General features: G+C 37.0%; 1 protein-coding gene across 10 annotated transcripts in view; it reads right to left on the bottom strand.

Annotated features, from left to right (window-relative positions):
* The window catches only part of PTBP3 (polypyrimidine tract binding protein 3), a 115,943-nt gene that overhangs the window by 58,760 nt on the left and 37,909 nt on the right, over positions 1 to 19,274 (bottom strand). The window contains exon 2 of one of the 10 annotated variants that reach the window (XM_050761011.1): positions 9,125 to 9,177. The exons of the other annotated variants lie outside the window; for them this stretch is intronic. The gene's annotated coding sequence lies outside the window, so the exon portion shown is untranslated. The remainder of the gene's footprint in view (positions 1 to 9,124; positions 9,178 to 19,274) is intronic. 10 annotated transcript variants of the gene reach the window in all.

The following is a 19,274-nucleotide window of genomic DNA, read 5'->3' as shown; positions in this document are numbered from 1 at the left end:
AGATTCTATTTACTCTGAAGTTGGAGAATTACTGCTGTAAAGTAAAAAAATTCATTAAGCTAAATGTATTTAAATCCTATTGTTTCCATACTGAGAATAACTAGAATTGACAAGCCTGTAAGCAACACTTATGTTTATGTAGGTAAGATTCAGAAAGGTTTTGCTTCCAGAAACAGAACCAAAAGACTAAATACAAATTACTTAAAAGCTAAAAGTTTCATTGCAATGTTGTTTGATCACTAAATACCCTATTTGCCACTACTCGGAGAAAAATATAATCTTTCCAAATGCCTAAAAATACCGTTTCTCTAAACAATAATTAAACTTTACAATCAAATGTCTGTGATCCTAAACAAATTTCATGAGGACCAAATAAAAATTAATATAGCCATATTTCATATCCATCTATATCTGTGGCACAGAACTCAACTTGTTTACAACTAGATAGGTTGACTTAATACCCAAACTAGCACTTGTTCCCAAATTCTCTATGTTCATGAATGCAAGCAGCACCCTCCCCAGACCTAAAAGACTGACAATACCTAGAGGCCCATACAGGTCTATGTACCTTTATATAGCAAATGCCTATGTCAGATTATGGAAAATAATTGGCACACAAATGTTTATTGGATTAATTAATCTGGAAGGCAAGAGATTCTATCTGCTCGTCTCCCTTATCAATCACCAACAAATACTGATTTTCCCTCCAAAATGACTACTGATTATATTCTTTCATTTCCACTCTCAAAGTCACCAACCTCACCCTGATCTTGTCCCCACTTCAGCTCTCCCCTCCTCTAATTTCACTCTCCCTGCTTCCCATATTCTGGGGATCCAGTATCATATCAATGTTAACTAAAATAGTGTATCGGGCCCGGCACAGTAATTCACGCCTGTAATCCCAGCACTTTGGGAGGCTGAGGCGGGCTGATCACCTGCAGTCAGGAGTTCGAGACCAGCCTGGGCAACAGGGCAAGACCCCCATCTCTTAAAAAAAAAAAAAATACAAAAATTAGCAGGATGTGCTGGCGTATGTCTGTAATCCAGGTACTTGGGAGGCTGAGGCAGGAGAATCACTTGAACTCGGGAGGAGGAGGCTGCAGTGAGCCAAGATTGCACCACTTGCACTCCAGCCTGAAACCCTGTCTCAAAATAACATAACGTAAGGTAACGTAAGTAACAACATAAAGTAACGTTAACGTAACATAACGTGTATCATGTCATTATTCTGCTCCAAAAACCTGAAGAGGTACCAAACACCTAAAATGTCATTTCACTGCTAACTTTCAAACTTTTTCACTTACATTGCCTCATTTGAGTCTCATAAATACCCAAACTAAAGTGTAAAGGTAATTTCAAAGTGTCTTACTACTCCTAGAAAAAGGTAAGTAACTTGACACTGACAATGTAAATTTACAAAGACTTACATGGACTGTGAACAATAACAAATGATAACACTGGCACTAGAGTAAAACAACAAACATCAGAGTACTGGACGGGGGTGAGAGTGGAACAGGGAATGTCTTTTTGGCACCCTCCCTGCAGGCATAGAGAGCTAAACAGTAACACTACCAAGGTGGCCTTGCTCAACCAGCACAAGGAGTTACAGGATGGGAGAAAGGGACTAGAGAAACTTTCTAAAGGCATGAGGTTCCTATCAGTTTACCCAGAATAGTCCAACAAGAATGAAAGAACATTTAAAAAGTTGTTTCTTTAATAGAGGTATTCTATGTTTGAGAAAATGTGAATACCAAACAAGTTACCTGAGCTCCCATTTATGTTGCACTTTCAAATAAAGACGTAAGATGACAAATTTTCACCAAGAAATGTGCAACTATAAATGACCACTTTAGGTTGTTAATTGTTCCATATTATAAAATACCCAGGCTACGTTAAGAGCGCGGAGCTATGAAATTAGATATCCTGTTCTGAGCAAGTTACTAACGTTACTAAGCCTCAGATTCTACTCCTGTAAAACAGGCATAACAAGAATATTTTGAAATTTTAATTTGTTCTTTTCAATATATTTTAAATGCTCAGCACAACATCTAGTACACTGCAATCAATAATATGTCTAGCGTTTCTTAAGAAAGACTGTTTTGCTTGGAAATTATGTTCTATTTTTTCCAGTCAAAACGGTAATTGTAAACAATAGCGATTTTTTGCACTTGATGTCCTTATTTGCCATAATTAAGATATTGCCCCAAATTAACTGAACATATTATTATTATTATATGAAATCTCAAAATCTAAGAATGACTCATTTAGGTGACTGGGAAAGGGTTATATGTAAAGATTTGATAGATAATCTGAAGATGAAGAATGTATACCATCATAAGCAATTGTATGGCCATGATTTAAAAGCCAGTAGGAAAAAAGGAAATTCAAATGTATTGGACACACAAATTTAAATAATTATTTTCTGTACAAAAGGACAGAGTACAGTTTCCAAAAATCTTAATATAAAAATAAGCATTCAAAATACTTTGCTTGTATAAATCGTGTTGTATTTTACTAAACTACATATTAAAAACTACAAAATGCCCACTACGTATTAGTCATGCTTCCAAAGAGCTATGTGAAACAGGGTTTTTAAAAATTCATAATATTCCCACCTCAAAACTAGAAGATTCTGTCAGGAAAACTACTTGCGAAACATGGATTCATTTTTTAAAAATCTACTTTATGAGGGTTTACTTTAGATAGAATAAGACATCCACCCACATTTTAAATGCAGGGGGTTTGATGAGTTTTGACAAATACAATCCATATAACCACCACAAAAATCAAGACATCCCAAAAAGTTCCCTAGTAACCCTTTGCAGTTAGTCCTCCCTACCAAACTCCCAATCCCCACCCCGGGCAATCTGTACCCTACAGATCATTACAGCTTTATCACCATTCTTGAAATGAGGTACCTATTTGGGGAGAATTCACATCTTAACATTTTTTGAGTCATCTAAACCATAAACATCATGACATTTCTGCATATATTTAGATCTTTTTAAGTTTCTCTCAGTAAAGTTCTGTAGTTTTCAGTGTAATGGTCTCATACATATTTTGACACCTTTATCCCTAAGTACTTCATAATTTTTAATGAACCAGTAATACTTTAAATTTTTTGTCATAATTGATAATATACAGAAACACAACTGACTTTGATATCTTGATCTTATATCCTACAGTCTTGCTAAGTTCTTTAGTATTTGTACATACACAGTTTTCTTACTCTCAAATTTATATGCTATTTATTTATTTAGAGATGGAGTCTTGCTCTGTCACCCAGGCTGGAGTGCAGTGGTGCAATCAGCTCACTGCAATCCCCACCTCCCGGGTTCAAGCAATTCTCCTGCCTCAGCTTCCCTAGCTAGGATTACAGGCGCACACCACTACGCCCAGCTAATTTTTGTATTTTTAGTAGACACGGGGTTTCACCAAGTTGGCCAGGCTAGTCTCGAACTCCTAACCTCAGGTAATGCGCTCACCTTGGCCTTCCAAAGTGCTGGGATTACAGGCATGAGCGACCGTGCCTGGCCTGCCGTATATTTATTTTATTTATTTATTTATTTTATAGCTTTACTGAACTAGCCAGGATTTTCTGTCTGCAAAATGTTGAATAGAATCAACGAGACTGGGCATCCTTGCCTTGTTCTTGATATTAAGGGAAAGGCATTATCTTACACTATCGAGTATAATAATGCTAGCTGTAGTTTCATAACTTTATCAGGTTGAAAATGTTCCCTTCTATTCCTAGTTGGCTAACAATTTTATCACAAAAGGAGTTGAATTCTTTCAAATGCCTTCTCCAGATCTCTTAAGATGAACAGATTTTATTTTGTATTCTGTTACACTGATTTTCAAATGTAAGCACTTTGTAGAAACCCTACTTGGTCATGACACATGTACCATGATTTTTTTTCCTCACTCTTCATACATGTGTGTGTATGTGTGTGTGTGTGTGTGTATATATTCAATTATATATTATATATATAATTGAATGTGATTTTTTTTTAGTTTAGAGATCACTAGTTATAAGAGAGATATAATAATCATTTGAAAGATTTCAGAACTTCATTATTTCAGAAATAATGAAAGAATTATTTCCATGATGAGAGATTTCAGTGGGATGGGCAGGTTCATGTTGATGCCATTTCAGTGACGATTTATTTCAGTCTACATACTTTCCAAGAATGTCTAAATAAGAAAAAAATCCTTGTTGCTAGGCATGGTGGCAAGTACCTGTAGTCTCAGCTACTGAGGAGACTGAGGTGGGGTAAGATCACTTGAGGAAGAGTCTGAGACCAGCCTGGGCAACATACCAAGACCCTGTTCTCTAGTAAAAATTATTAATACATAATCTATCATTTAGAATTACTTTAGTGCCTCCATATTTTGGGAGTACAACTTTATCTCCAACTTTTATGCTCACTGGTTGAATCTCTCCATTCTTTCCTTCAGAGCCCAATCCAACAGCTACCAACTATTGCTTACAATACTTTTCCTTGAGATTTTTCTGGAAGCATAATGCCTATGGTTTTAGCTGTACTCTTTTCAATCAACATTCAAACAGCAGAATAAACTTACTAAATGCTTGTCTTGCCATGATTTCCACCGCTGCAGCTTGTACTCTGTTCTCACACTGCTACCACAAGGAAAAACCCGACTTTAATATCTTGCTTAACATTTTTATGTCAATATTCATGAAAGATATTAATCTGTAGTTTTCTTTAGCTGCAGCAGCGTAATACTGGCCTCCTAAGAAGTGGAAAGTGTTCCCACCTCCTTTATATTCTGCACAGTCTGTGTAGGATTAGTATTATTTACTCCTTATATGTCTGATAGACTTCATCAATAAAGCCATACGGGACCGTACTTTTCAATAACTAATATGATTTTTTTAAACAACTATATGGCTTTCTGAGTTTTCTATTCCTTTTGCATCAGTTTGATAATTTGTGTCTTTCAAAGAATTTGTCCACTTCATCTAAAGAATGAAATTTATTAGCTTAAAATTTCATAATATTCACTTAATCTACTTAGTCTGCTAAGGCTACCATACAAAATACCACAGACTGGGTGGCTTAAACAAGAAAAATTTATGGAGGTTAAAAGCCCAAGATAAGGGTTTCTGGTGAGGGCTCTTCCTCTCTTACAAACAGCTGCCTATTTGCTGGTTGACTTTTTACAGTGTCCTCACACAGCAAGAAGAGAGGATGTGCAAGCAAGCTCTCTAGTGTCTCTAAGGACTCTAATCCCCTCATGAGGGTGCCACCCACCTTCATGATGTAATCTAAACATTATTTCCCAAAGGTCCCAGCTCTAAATACCATCACATAGTGAGTTAGGGCTTCAACATACCAATTCTGGGAGGTTACAAACATTCAGTCAATAATAACATCCTTCTAATGACTGTAGAATCATTTGGCAATTTGTATCTTTTATTTTTTTAAGTCTACTTAGAGGTATTATTATTAATTTTATTTACCACATAAACAACTACTGGTTTCATTAATTTTTCTCTACTGTTTTCTGTCACTGACTTTTGCTTTCATCTTTAATATTTCCTCTTTTCTATCTACTTGTAGGGTTTAACATGTTCTTTTTCTTCTAGTTATAGCTGGAAGCGTAGATGATTCACTTTAGACATTTTTTCTTTTCTAATATAAACATTTAAAACTATGTATTTCCTTCTAAGAACAACTCTAGTGGAACCCCACAAATTTCATTAAGGTTTCATTTTATTTCTGTTCAAAATACCTTCTAATATCCCTTGTGACAACTTCTTTGATCAATGGGTTATGTTTTTCTTTTTTTTTTCTTTTTTTACTATTTGGTACATTTTCCCCCCAAATATTTGAGGATCTTGCTTTTCTGATTTCTAATAGAATTCTAATGAAGTCAGATAATTTACATGATTTTAATCACTGTTTAAAGGACTAAACTTATTTTAGGACCCAGAATACAGCCTGCCTATCTTGGTGATATGGTTTGGCTGTGTCCCCACCCAAATCTCATCTCAAATTGTAATCCCATAATCCTGATGTTGTTGAGGTAGGGACCTGGTGGGAGGTGATTGGATCATGGGGGTGGTTTTCCCCATGCTGTTCTTTTGCTAGTGAGGGAGTTCTCACAAGATCTGAAGGTTGTATAAGTGTGTGAGAGTTTCTCTTTCACACTCCCTCTAACCTGCCACCATGTAAGACTTGCCTGCTTCCCATTCTGCCATAATTGCAAATTTCCTGAGGCCTTGCCTGCCATGTGAAACTATGAGTAAATTAAACCTCTTTTCTTTATAAATTATCCAATCTCAGCAGTTCTTTATAGCACTGGGAGAACAGACTAATACAGTAAATTGGTATTGGTACAATGGGATACTGCTATAAAGATACCTGAAAATATGAAAGTGACTTTGGAACTGGTAATGGGCAGAGGTTGGAGCAGTTTGGAGGGCTCAGAAGACAGGAAGATGTGGGAAACTTTGGAACTTCCTAGAGACTTGTTGAATACTTTTGAGCAAAATGCTGATAGTGATATGGATAACGAAGTCCAGGCTGAGGTGGTCTCGGAGAGAGATGAGGAACTCACTGGGAACTGGAACCAAGGATACTCTTGCAATGCTTTAGCAAAGAGACTGGTGGCATTTTGCCCCACCCTAGAGATCTGTGGAACTCGGAACTTAAGAGAGATGATTTAGGGTATCTGGCAGAAGAAATTTCTGAATAGCAAAGTGTTCAACAGGTCGTAGAGCATAAAGGGTTGGAAAATATGCAGCCTGACCATGTGGTAGAAAAGAAAAACCCATTTTCCGGGGAGAAATTCAAGTTGGCTGCAGAAATTTGCATAAGTAATCAGTAGTCAAAAGTAGTCAAATGTTAATCACCAAAACAATATGGAAAATGTCTCCAGGGCATGTCAGAGATCTTCATAGCATCCCCTCCCATCACAGGCCTGGAGGCCTAGGAGGAAACAATGGTTTCACGGGCTGGCCTGGGCCCTGCTGCTCTGTGCAGCTTTGGAACTTGGTGCCCTGCATTCCAGCTGCTCTAGCTCCAGTAGTGGCTAAAAGGGACCAAGGTACAGCTCAACCGTTGCTTCAGAGGGTGCAAACCCCAAGCCTTGGTAGCTTCCACATGGTGTTGGGTCTGCAGGTAAGCAGAAGACAAGAGTTGAGCTTTGGGAACCTCCCAGATTTCAGAGGATGTATGGAAATACCTGGATGTCCAGGCAGAATTCTGCTGCAGGGGTGGAGCCCTCATGGAGACGGTCTACTAGGGCAGTGCAGAAGGGAAATGTGGGGTTGAAGCCCAAACATACAGTCCCTGCTGAGGCACTGTGCCTAGTGGAGCTGTGAGAAGAGGACCACTGTCCTCCAGATCTCAGAATGGTAAATCCATTGACAACTTGCACCATGTGCTTGGAAAAGCCACAGGTACTCAACACCACCGCTGGCACTCAACACAGCCACGGGGCTGAATCCTGCAAAGCCACAGGGGTGGAGCTGCCCAAGGCCTTGGAAGCCCATTCTTTGCAAAAGCATGTCCTAGATGTGAGATGTGGGGTCAAAGGAGATTATTTTGGAGCCTTAAGATTTAATGACTGGCTAGACATGGTGGTTCATGCCTATAATCTCAGCATTTGGGAAAGCCAAGGCAGGCAGATCACTTGAGGCCAGGAGTGACACAATTAAGCCTCTTTTCTTTATAATTATGCAGTCTCAGGCATTCTTTACAGCGGTGTGAGAAAGGACTAATACAACTGGTGACTACTTTATATGAACTTGAAAATAAAGTATATTATTCTGGTGTTGGGAAGATTGTTCTACATTGTCAATTAGATCAAGCTGGTTTAAAATGTCTATATTAGGGATCTACCAATTTCTCTTAAACAGGCACATAAATATTTCAGATGTTGTGGGCCACCGGATCTCTGTCAGAACTACTCAACTGTGCAGTTACGGCATGAAAACAGCTATAAACAAATCACATAACTGTGTTCAAATACAATTTTATGTATGGATACAGAAATTTGAATTTCACAAAAGTTTTGTGTGTCATTTAATCTTATCCTTTAGTATTTTTCACCATTTGAAATTTTAAAAACCACTCTTAGCTAATGGGAAATTTAAAAGTGGTCAATGCGATGGATTTGGCCCACAGGTAAGAACTTGCCAATCCCTGTTCTATACCTTTACTGATTTTCTGTCTACTATACTATCAATTACTGGCAGAGGAGTGCTATCTCTAAATATACTTGAAGATTTATCTATTTCTGTTTCATTCTATTAGTTTTCACTTTACGTATTTTGCAACTATGTAATTAAACAGATCTATATTTAGATTATGTCTACTCAATAAATTGACCTCTTCATCATTATGAAATGTCTCTCTTTATCCCTGGTAATATTCTTTTGCCCAAAGTCAACTTTTCCTGATATTAGTATAGCTAGCTACTCCAACATTTGTATGATTAATGTTTGCATATATTTTCTTTCCCAACCTTTGGCTTTCTACCTGAGATTTCATATTTAAAATGGGTTTCTTATGCACATCAAATAACTCGGTCTTCCTTTCATCTAAACAATCTGCCTTTTAATTGAATTTTTTATCCCATTCCCACTTGATATAATTATTAACATGGTTGGGTTTAGAAGTCCACCATCTTGTTATTTTTTCTATTTGTCCCATTTATTTTTTATTCCCTTTTTCCCTTGTTTCCTAGCTTTCGTTGGATTTTATTTTTTGGTATTCTATTTCATTTACATTATATGCTATCCCTTTTTACCTTTTTTTTTTTTTTTTTTTAAAGTGACTGCTCTGGAGTAGACAATATACATCTTTATCACAGACTACCCTCAAATAATATTAAAACACCTCAGTACACTGTAAGAACCTTCCAAAGTATATGTCTCTTTCCCTCAAGCTATCCTTTGTGGTACTGTTGTGTATTTTGCTTTTCCCATGTCATAACCCCCAAAAATATATTATCTTGCTTTAAATAGTCAATAATCTTTTAAATTAACAACAAAAAGGGGGGGAAAGCCACATATCCACATATTTATCATGTTGTATAAAACCCAGGTTTCTAACTGGTATCATTTTCCTCATGTTTAAAGTATTTCCCTTACCATTTCATGAAATGGAAGTCTGCTGCTAACAAATGCTCTCAGCTCTTGTGCGCCTGAAAGAAGATTTTAACTTCATTTTTAAATTTCATATAGAATTCCAGTTTGATTTTTTTTTTTTCCAGCACTCTAATGATGTTTCATTGTCTTCTGGCTTGCACCGTATCAGGTAAGAAATCTCTCTCCTCATTCTAATCGTTGTTCTTTTGAAGGAAAAGTGGTTCCCCCAGTCTCCACCAATCCCCACCCCTGCCTGCTCTGGCTACTTTTAAGATTTACTCTGCATTCCTGGTTTCCAGCAATTTAATTATGATAAGCCTGGGTGTGGTTTCCGTTGTGTTTATCCTGCTTAAGGTTCACTGAACTTGATAAGTGGGTTTATGTTTTCCAACACATATGGAAAATTTGGGATAATTTCTTGAGATGTATTTCTGCTCTCTGCCCCAACCATTTTTTCCCGCAACTTCAGTATACATATGTACGTTTAGACTGCTTGATTATGTCCAGAGGTTACTTAGGCTCTGTTCACTTCTTTTCCCGTTTTTTTCTTTTGTTTTGATTTTTGAGACAGAGTCTTGCTTTTCTGCCCAGGATGGAGTGAAGTGGTACGATCTCAGCTCACTCTAACCTTCACCCCTGGGGTTCAAGCAATTCTCCTGCCTCAGTAGAATTCAAGCAATTCTACTCCTCCCAAGTAGCTGAGATTACCAGTGCACGCCACCACGCCCAGCTAATTTTTATATTTTTAGTAGAGAAGGGGTTTCACCATGTTGGTCAGGATGGTCTCAAACTCCTGACCTCAGGTGATCCACCCGCCTTGACGTCCCAAAGTGCAAGGATTACGGGGGTAAGCCATCACACCCAGTCTTCAGTTTTTTCTGTCTATGTGCTTTAGTTTCATTTGCTATCTTCAAATTCACCGATGTTTTCTTCTGTAGAATGTAACGTGCTATGAATGCCATTATGTATTTTTTTCAGGTGTCTTATTTTTAACCTCTGTAAGTTCTATTTTATTTTTTCTCCTTCCTATGCTCGTATTTTCCTTTAAATACCTGAATATACTTTTAGTAACTGTTTCAGAGTGCACAGCTGATAATTCCATCATCTCTGTAATTTTCTAGGTTTATTTCTGTTGATTGATTTTTCACTTGTTTGTGGGTCACATTTTTGTGGTTCCTAACAAGTCTGGCAATTGGATGCTCCACATTATGAGCACCAGAATTTGTTATTCTGTTGTTTTGTTATATTTGTTATTTCTTCTAAAGTGTTAGACTTCATTTTTAGAAAAATATAAGTTACTTTCAGATCAGCTACACTGTTTTGGAGCTTGTTTTTAAGTTTCATTAGGGTGGATTTGAATTTGCCTTCATGCTGGAGCTAGTTCAGTTCTACTGTCAAGGCATGTCTCCTCTGGCGTCAGGTGCCTTAAGTGTGCTTCAAGTATTCAACAAGGACTCTCTATTGTAGTTGGCTATCACTCAAGTATCTCTCCCAGTCCTGTGTGAGTCCTGGAAAGTTAAGCTTATAGCTCTCTGGTTGTTCTCTGCCTGACCTCACAGGCATATGTGCTGTGCATATGTGGCTTAATAATATTCAACAACAGATTCAAAGGTATTATTTCTGAAGCACTTTTTCTACATAGGCCCTTCTCTCTCATACTCCGCTCCCATACCTCCCAGGTGACTCAACCTTCCCAAACTTCAATCTCTCTCTTCAACTCAGCAATTGTACCATGTCTGCTTGGTTCCCCCAACTCCCATAGTCTAGAAAGAAAGCCAGGGTGACAATAGGGTTACCTCAATTGTTTCCCTTCTGGGACCACAATCCTGTTGTACTTGTTGCCCATTGTCTAAAAACAACTGACAGTAAATCCAGTCCCAGTTACTCTATCATGGCTGAGAGTAAAAATCTACAGATCTTTCACGAATTAGAAAAATTAAATCACAAAATTTATATGGGTGAGCATTAAGACTGCAGGTGAGTTTTCTTTAAACTTATTAATTCTTAGAGCAGCTTTAAGGTATTGCTTATTTGATGGATTTAAGAATTATTTATCAAGTATGGAGATTAGCGTTCACAATTCTTCACATGCCTTTATTTAAAGCAATTTGAATGCATTTCTTGCTATGAAAAGCCAAGTACTCAAATTAACTGATAAGAGAAACTAGTGCTTATTATTAAATCATAGCATTCAATCCCAGTGGCAGAGAATGCAAATTTGTTTTCCAATATTTGTTTTCTACGTAAAACCACCTATTTTTAGCTAAGCACATGCCTGTCAGAAAAAAGAACTACATTATTAGCTTCCTAAGTAGCTAGGTGTGGCTGTGAGACTAAGAAAACAGGATGTAAACGAAAATGACATGTGCTGCTTTTCCCTTAAGTGTCTTCATAAGGAGGGAGTATGTTCTTTTCTCTTTTCTTTGTACGAGTTCCAATAACCTCTAGGATCATTTGCTAAATCTGAAAACAGACACCATATACGTTGGAGCACTGACTACTTCAGAACTTGTTGAATGTGATGAAAATAAATTTCTGTCTTCTATAATGCTTAAACCATCAATGCAGTCAAATTTAATACTGAGTTCTTTAAAAATAGGTCATTAAAGTTTGATTTGATTAAAAAAAAAAAAAAAAAAACTAGCTATTTGCAAAGCAAAGGAGCATATTAACAGTTTATAAGTATTTTGGTAAACAAAAGTTCCAGGAGGCCAGGTGCCGTGGCTCACATCTATAAGCCCAACACTTTGGAAGACGGAGACAGGAGAATTGCTTGAGCCCAGAAGTTTGCGGCCAACCTGAGGAACACAGGGAGACCTAGACTCTACAAAAAAATTTAAAAATTAGCTGGATGTGATGGCATGTGCCCATGGTCCCAGCTACTTGAGAGGCTGGGGTGGGAGGAACTCTTGAACCTGGGAGGTCGAGGCTATAGTGAGCTGTGATTACGTGATTATGTGATTACATCTACACACATATAATACTTACTGTTTGTGTGTATATATACACATATATATATAAATACAAATTATTCAGTTTGTTAGCAGTGGTTTCCTTCTTAGGAATATTATTAACCCATATCATCTTTATTTGTAAATCAATTAGATTTCTTTAACATTCAGCTTCATAAGACTTCAATAATTATATATACAATGGTTTCAAAAGAAGAGACTTCATAATCTGAGAAAAAAATGTTAACATCAATCAATTTGCAGACGATTGAAGTACATTTCTAATAAGATGCAAAAAATAGTAGCCATTAAGCGAAAAACATGAAGTATACTACATGAAAAAGTCTGTTTAACAAAAGTCGCCATTAAATATTAATTTGTAAATTATAGTGTCAGAGGGTATCTGCATACATGTATAACAAAGTATTCATATTCAGAATATATAAGAAAACAAGTTAAAAAGGCAAACAACCCAACAGAAAAACAGGCAAAAGATCGGAGTAGCCACTTCATTAAAAGTATCCAAATGATCAGTAAGCATATGAAAATATAATCAATTTCATTAATAATTATGCAAACAAAAGTCACAATGAACTATCAATATATGCTTACCAGAACAACTAAAATTAAAAATAAACAATATCGGCCAGGCCTGGTGGCTCACACCTGTATTACCAGCACTTTGGGAAGCCAAGGTGGACGGATCACTTGAGGTCAAGAGTTCGAGACCAGGCTGGCCAACATGGTAAAACCCTGTCTCTACCGAACATATAAAAATTAGCCAGGTATAGTGGCACGTGCCTGTAATCCCAGCTACTCAGGAGCCTGAGGCATGTGGATCGCTTGAACCCAGGAGGCGGGGTTGCAGTGAGCTGAGACCATGCCACTGCATTCCAGCCTGGGTGACAAAGTGAGACTGTCTTAAAAAAAAAAAAAAAATATATATATATATATATACACACACACACACACACACACACACACATATATACACACATACACACACACACACACAATTAAGTATTGGCAAAGTTCTGGAATAACTAAACTGACATAATTTCTGGTAAGAGTATAAAATCACTTTTGAAAATTAGTAGACTCTACTAAAGATAAGCACCTGCACATGCTAGGACCCAACAATTCCACTTCTAGACACATGCTCAAGTAAAATGCACACATTTGTCCATGAAAAGATATGTCAAGAATATCCATAAATGTGGCCAGGTACAGTGGCTCACACCTATAATCCCAGCACTTTGGGAGGCTGACGTGAACAGATCACCTGAGGTCAGGAGTTTGAGATCAGCCTGGCCAACATGGTGAAATCCCATTTCTACTAAAAATACAAAAATTAGCTGGGCATGGTGGCGGGCGCCTGCAGTCCCAGCTACTCAGGAGGCTGAGGCAGGAAAATCACTTCAACCTCGGAGGCAGAGGTTGCAGTGAGCCAAGATTGTGTCACTGCACTCCAGACTGGGCGACAAGAGCAAAACTCTGTCTCCAAAAAACCAGAAAAGAAAAGATATCCATGTTCATGGACTGGAAGACTTGAAATTGTTTAAATGTCTATAATATACAAAGTGATCAACAGGATCAATGCAATCCCTATCAAAATCCCAATGGCATTTTTGCAGAGAAAAAAAAAAAATCCTGACATTCATATAAAATCACAAAGGATCCCAAATAGCCAAAGCAATCTTAAGAAAAACAAAGCTGAAGGCCTCACATTTCCTAACTTCTACACATTACAAAGCAATAGTAATTCAAACAGTATGTTACTGACATAAAGACAAACATACAGACCAATGGAACAGACTAGAGAACCCAGAAATAAACTCTCACTTACATGTTCAAATGATCTTCAACAAAGATGCCAAGGCTACATGATAGGAAAAGAACAGTTTCTTCCACATATGGTACTGGTAAAATGTATATCCACATTTATAAAGAATGAAATTGACCCTTACTTTACACCACACACAAAAAAATATAACTCAAAATGAATTAAAGGCCTAGACCTAAGACCTGAAACTATAAAAGATCTAGAAGAGACAAAGGTTCATGACAGTGGATTTGGCAAAGATTTCTTGGATATAACACCAAATGCACAAGCAACAAAAGAAAACATGAACAAATGGTGCTAATATCAAACTCAAAACCCTCTGCACAGCAAGGGAATAACAGAGTAAAAAGGCAACGAAAGAAATGGGAGAAAAAAATTGTAAACCACATATGTGATGGGAGGTTAATATTCAGAACACATAAAGAGCTACTACAACTCAACAACAATAAAAACATCCCAATCATAAACTAGGAAAATTGAAGTCTGGGGACAGGGCTTATCACAGAGAAAATTTTAAAATTAGTAAAACAAAACAAAAAATAGGTAAAGGACTAGAATAGATATTTCTCCAAAGAAGATATACGAATAGCCAACAAGCACAAGAAAAGATGTTCAGCATCACTAATCATCAGGGAAATACAAATCAAAACCACATATCAAGTCACATCTGTTAGGATGGCCATTATTTGAAAAAATTTAAAACCCAAAAAATAAGTATTGACAAGGATGTGGAAAAACTGAAACCCTTGTGTACTACTGGTGGGAATAATGGTGCAGCCACTATGAAGCACAGTATGATGATTCCTCAAAATAATAAAAAACAGAATTACTATATGATCCAGCAATCTCACTTCTGGTATAACGAAAAGAATTAAAAACAGGATCTCAAAGAGATATGTGCACACCATGTTCACTGCAGCATTACTCACAATAGCACAATAGCTAAGAGGTGGAAGCAACCTAAATGCCCATGGACAGATGAATGGATAAATAAAATGTGGTAGATACATACAATTATTCACCCTACAAAAAAGAGAAGCCCTTTCATCTGCTGCAACAAATGAACCTTGAGGACACTATGCTAAGTGAAATAAGCCAATCACAAAAAGAAAAATGCTGCATGATTCCATTTATATGAGGTATCTAAAATAGCCAAACTCTTGGAAACAGAAAGCAGAATGGGCTAGAAAAGGAAGAGTTGTTGCTAAATGGATAGGGTTTCAGTTTTGTTAAGATGAAAAAATTCTAGCGATCTGTTGTACAACAATGTTCCTATAGTTAACATTACTACACTGTACACTCAAAAATGTACAAGATGGTAAATTTGGTATTTTTGACCAAAATGAGAGATAGAGCGCACACAAGCAAATGCAATGAAACACATAAAAAGGGAATATTCATAGCAACACTATGTATAAAATGGAAATAATTCAAATGTCCATCAATAGAATAAAATACTATATAGAAATGAGAAGAATGAAAGGGGCAATACACAACAAGGGTTACTCTCACAAGCATAATGTTGAATGAAAGAAACCAGACAGGAAGGAGGATATACTATATTTATTGGCTTATTCATATAAAGTTTACAAACACAAAAAACTAACTTATGATGTCAGAAGTCAGGCTAATGAATACACTTGGAAAGAGGAAATGAATGAAAAAGGAAAGAACGACTCCTGCGAGTATTAGCAATGTTCTATTTCTTGCTCTGGATGCTGATTATATGGTATATGTATTTCATGATGTTATGGTAACAGTAATACTAACCAATTAGAGTACAAAAAGAAAGAAATGAAGAAATATTTTATTAATATAGCTCTAAAAATTATAAACATACACAAAATACAGTATATATGTGGTTGAACGTATATGTGAGAGTGTCCCCTTCAGTATCTCTATTCTCCTTCCCTTGTAAAGTTATAGAACTCCCTCAATTATGATTAGACAGGGAACACCAGAATAAAGACTAATTTCCTAGACCCTTCACCCTCGCCCCCTTGAAGCTGATGTGTCGATGTGACAAAGTTCTAGCTAACAGAATGAGAAAAAAGTGCAACTTCTCGGTCTTGTCCCTGTAAGGGACTCAGCCTCCACTTCTCATCTCTCACCCTTAGAGTGTAATTTTCATCATTATGGCCTAAGATGGATGAAAAAGTTCAGCTTCAACTGTCCTTGTTACCCTTCCTGTGGGTACAATGGAGAGAGAGTACTATTTTAGATCTTGAGAAGTAGTCATGTTGAGGATAAAAGAACAACAAAAGAGAAAAAGTCTGGTCCCCAACACAATTCAAGAAACTAAGTGAGCCCCTAACTACTTACCCAGACTTCAGAAGAACTTAGAAATAAACTTAAATCTGTATTTTTAGGTTTGTATTACAGTTCTATTAGCCATCTAACCTGCATCTGAATATAGCATATCGAAATAATACCCCATGACCAAGTTGGTTTATTCCAGGCATGCAAGAATGGGTCAACATCAGGAAATTGTATTTCACTACATCAAAAAATGAATGGAGACCAAATCTTACAATAAACAGAAGCACAAAAGATGATGGTAACATTTATAGCCATCGATAATAAAAACTAAGTAAAACAGAAAAGGAAGAAAATGATTAAAGTATGATGAAGGATTATTATCAAAACCCGGCAAGGTGCAGTGGCTCATGCCTGTAATCCCAGCACTTTAGGAGGCCGAGGAAGGAGGACTGATTGATCCCAGGAGTTTGAGACCAGCCTATGGGCAACATAGTAAGGCCCCGTCTCTACAGAAAATAAAAAATTAGCTGGGTGTCGTGGCACACGCCTGTAGTCCCAGCTACTTAAAAGGCTGAGGTGAGAGGACTGCCTGAACCCAGCAGGTTGAGGCTGCAGTGAGCCGTGTTTGGGACACTGGACTCCAGGCTAGGCAACAGACCAAGACCCTGTTTGAAAAACAAACCAAAACAAAAAACCCCAACCGCAAACATTATATTAAAAGATTAAATAATAAAGTCACCTCCACTGCAATTAAGAACAAGACAAAGATAATCACAATTACCACTGTTATTCAACTCATTTACGGAGGTTCCACTGAATATATAACAAGTTAACAAAATAATCCATGTATTTATATACTTGAAATTATCTTTATTTGAAGACACATCATTGAATAACTGCAAAATTCAAAAACTAATAAAAAATTACTAAGACATTTTAAAGTTAGTAGACACAAAATAAATATTCAAAAATCCACAGGTCTTCTCTGTACTCCAGTATCCCGCTAAAAATGAAAATAGGAAAAAAAAATTCCCACTCAATAAGAGCAAAAATACTAAATTAAGTTTAGTTGTATATAACAACATTTGAAGTAATAGTTATTTAAGAAGTTAATCTCAGGCTCATGCCTGTAATCCCAGCACTTTGGGAAGCCAAGGCGGGTGGATCACTCAAGGCCAGGAGTTCGAGACCAACCTGGTTAACATAGTGAAACCCTGTCTCTACTAAAAATACAAAAATTATTCCAGTATGGTGGCAGGCGCCTATAATCCCAGGTACTCGGAGGCTGAGTCAAGACAACCTCTTGAAACCAGGAGACGGTGGTTAGTGTAAGCAGAGACTGCACCACTGCACTCCAGCCTGGGCAAGACAGAGCAAGACTCAGTCTCAAAAGAGAAAAAAAGAAGAAGTTAATCTCTTGCTCACATGAAAGTCTAAATGTAGGAATTCCAGATCTGGAATGGTGACAAAGTTATCAGGCTCTAGCTGTCTCTGTTACAGATGCCTGTCATTCCCATCATCATCTAAGAAGCGGGAACACCCACAGGCAATAAGATTGGAGGGCAAAAAAGGAAAAACAGTGTACCCATGCAGAGATGCCCTGAAAGTTTCATACTACACTTCCACTTATACCTTGTCAGGACTTAATTACATGACCACATCTAGCTATAAGGAAGAACAGAAAAGTAGTAGTTTCATCTGGGTAGCAATGTGCCAGACAAAAATAGAGGATCTGCTGGAAAAAAAAAAATGAAAGAATAGCATTGGGGAACACAATAAACAATCTCTGCCATTAATTCCTAAGATTACATTTTACATGAAAAGTATATGATTTATATGGAAAAGTGTGGAACTTTTTCAAAATTGTCAATGGACATAAAATAGAACCTAAAAACACTGAATCATAGGTCACATTCCTAAACGGAAAGATAATACCACAAAATGATCGACATTTCACATTAACATATAACTCTAACATAATTCTTATCTGAATCCCTAAGATACTGTAGGTAAAGGTTTGGGGAAGAAGGATTCTTTGTTTTAGAACTAGATCAAGCTTGTCCAACATGCAGCCTGTGCACAGCATGCAGCCCAGGACAGCTTTGAATGTGGCCCAACACAAATTCGTAAACTTTCTTAAAACGTTGTAAGATTGTTTTGCGATGTTTTTTTAGCTCATCGGCTATCGTTAATGTTAGTGTATTTTATGTGTGGCCCAAGAGAATTCTTCTTCCAATGTGGCTAAGGGAAGCTAAAAGATTGGACACCACTGAACTAGATGAAATTTAAAGTTGACATGGAAAAAGACATGTCCACATTAAGCTAAGAGAATTTTTCAAAACAACACCTAAACAGAATTTTAGTGTTAGGTGACAGAATCAGATGTTAATTTTTTAATAACAACACCTAAATAGAATGACTGTTAAGTCCTACTTTGCCTGAGGCTGTTACAATTTCATACCATTGTTCTACTATCCTGTATGCTTTAACGCCTTCATTTTTAAAAAGAATTATTACTAACAGTTACATTAAAATAAGCTAGAATGAGCTTGGTAGATCCAGTTCTTTTCATTCTATCTCTATACTTGTTCACTTTCCTGAACATCTACGTTCCCGTGGTCCCAAACACCATATAAATTCCTGATCTGGAAAGGGAGGTCCATTCATCCTTAACTCCCTACAACTCCAAAAACATCTGGATAAAGAAACTCTCCCTTCTCTGAAACTCTCCATGCCCATGGCTTCAGTTGTCAACTGTGTATGATACTACCAAATTTCTTTCGTGATGTTGAGACCAGGAACCCACTGCCTATCTGTCATTTCCATTTGAGTGTTCAACAGGAACCTCAAACTCAATATATACAAATCTGAACCTGCTGTGTTGTCCAACTCCGTTCTTCCTACATACGAACAGAAATGAACGGCATAACCATTCATTACCATTCATCTATCCAATTATCCAAGTCCACATCCAAACCCTGGAAATCAGTGATGAAATCCCTTATTCAAACATTCAATTAATCATCAATTACTATCAATTTTATCTTCTTTAAGTTATTCAGTTTTCTTCATCACACTACCACTGCCACAGTGCCAGTTA

This window comes from Macaca thibetana, chromosome 15 (genome assembly GCF_024542745.1).
Source record: "Macaca thibetana thibetana isolate TM-01 chromosome 15, ASM2454274v1, whole genome shotgun sequence".
In the NCBI taxonomy this organism is placed as follows: domain Eukaryota; kingdom Metazoa; phylum Chordata; class Mammalia; order Primates; family Cercopithecidae; genus Macaca; species Macaca thibetana.
The sequence above is the reverse complement of the archived record's forward strand: the minus strand, read 5'-3'. Positions and strand labels throughout refer to the sequence as shown.